Here is a 2,111-nt window from a genome sequence, read left to right on the forward strand (position 1 = left end):
CCAAAATCCAAACCAAAAAGACCAAACCAAGCCAATCTTGACTCATGACAAAGCCATGAGTTACAGAGTGGGAATGTGCCCATAGGGTTTTGTTGGCTGTAATCTCTGGTAGCATAGTGGCTAAGACAGTTGCCTGCTAACCAGACGGCTGGCGGTTCAAACCCACCAGCCACTCCTCGGAAGGAAGGTTGGGCAATCCTACTTCCGTAGTGATACTGCCTCGGAAACCCAAGGAGGGGTCGCTATGAGTCGGGGCCGACTCGACGGCACATAACAACAACAACAACAACAATCTTTCTGGAAGCAAACTGCCGGGCCTTTCTTCCACAGTGCCGCTGAGCAGGTTCAAACTGCTAATCTTTAGGTTAGTAATCCAGTGCAAACCATTTGCGTTGCCTAGAGAACTTCCAGGATCAAATGCCTACTAAATAAATAAAACACTAAATCCATCACAAAGTGAATACTACTTCTGAAAACATATTTCTCAGCAAAAATAAAAATTTCCTTTCCTTCCACACCCCCACGAATAATGTAAAAAGGAATTTAATGCATTTTTAAACTGGCTTCAGAGTGGTAGGGTTTCAATAAAATAAAATCACTGACTATAACTGAACAATTTGATGAGTTGTGACAAAAGTGAGATCATGATACAATCACGATACAGAACATTTCTATCACCTTAAAATAACCCTCTCCCCTGTCAGAGAGAAATTGATAGAAGATATCTTGCTTTGATTTGGGGGTTTTCTTACAACCCATGAAACCAAATATTTACTGTAAAGAAATTTCTGACCAAAATTAATCCTGTCAGCTGTTTTCTTTCACTCAAAGTTACAAATCCTCTCTTTCCTGTTTGAAGCCAGGCTTGCTGAATTTGAATTTCAAAAGATATGGCTGAGTGGAAGTGCAAAGACTATCTTGTGACCTGATTGCAGCTTGATCTGAGTAAAAGGAGGGCAGGGTTCAATCATATTAAGATTAGCCAATGGTTGATTTCCTATATTTCTCCCTCCTCTTCTAAGTCCCATTGTACTTAGCTTCTTCAAACCATGCACTTTTTCTGGAATCAAAATGGTCTCACTATATGCATATATATATTAACTGCTCAAAATAAACCTTCTGCTCAAATTTCAGTGAGTTTTAAGTATTTTTAACACTCTCAATTCCTGGCTCTGAGCAACCAGTAATTTATTTGCTTTTTATTAATATTTTTTACTTCTTTGACTTTCACATAAATTGAATAATTTGTGGTCTTTTTTCATTTAGTATGCGGTCGAACTCCTGTTGAGACTCACCCACATGGCTATGTGTGTTGTTGTTGTTATGGGCCATTGAGTCAGACCCAACGCATAGCAACCCTTCCTTGGGTTTCAAAGGCAGTATCACTACAGAAGTAGATTGCCCAACCTTCCTTCTGAGGAGTGCCTGGTGGGTTTGAACCACCAGCCTTCTGGTTAGCAGTCAAGTGCCTTAGGCACTACGCTACCAGAGCTCCCTGGCTATGTGTATGGTAGTTCATATCTCTATTGCTGAACTTCATTCTGTTGCATAGCGTCTTAGTTAGCTAGTGGTGCAATAACAGAAACATCACATGTTGATGACTCTGACAAACAAATTTATTCTCTCACAGTTGAAGAGGCTTGAAGTCCAAATTCAGGGTGCCAGCTCTAAGTGAAGGCTTTGTCACCTCTGGGGAAAGTCCTTATCTTCTTTCAACATCTGTGGGCCCAGCATTACTTTGAGATCTCCATGTGTCTTGGCATCAATCTTCCCCTGGGTCTAGGAGGTTTTCAGGGTAGGGATTCCAGGTTTAAACGACACATTCTGCTCCCAGCTCTTCTTTCTTGGTAGTACTGAGGTCCCTCTGCCTATGCTCACTTGTTCAATCTCTTTTGTATCTCAAAAGAGGTTGACTCAAGATATAACCTAATCCTGTAGATTATATACTGCCTTATTAACAAACCAAAAAAAAAAACCCCACCAAACTCACTGCCATCAAGTCAGATCCAACTCACAGCGACCCCTCCTTGGGTTTTCCGAGGCAGTATCACTACGGAAGGAGCTCTGGTAGCAAAGTGGCTAAAGCACTTGACTGCTAACCAGAAGGCTGG

This window comes from Orycteropus afer, unplaced genomic scaffold (genome assembly GCF_000298275.1).
Source record: "Orycteropus afer afer isolate SDZICR_OR568_19922 unplaced genomic scaffold, OryAfe1.0 scaffold00179, whole genome shotgun sequence".
Lineage (NCBI taxonomy): Eukaryota > Metazoa > Chordata > Mammalia > Tubulidentata > Orycteropodidae > Orycteropus > Orycteropus afer.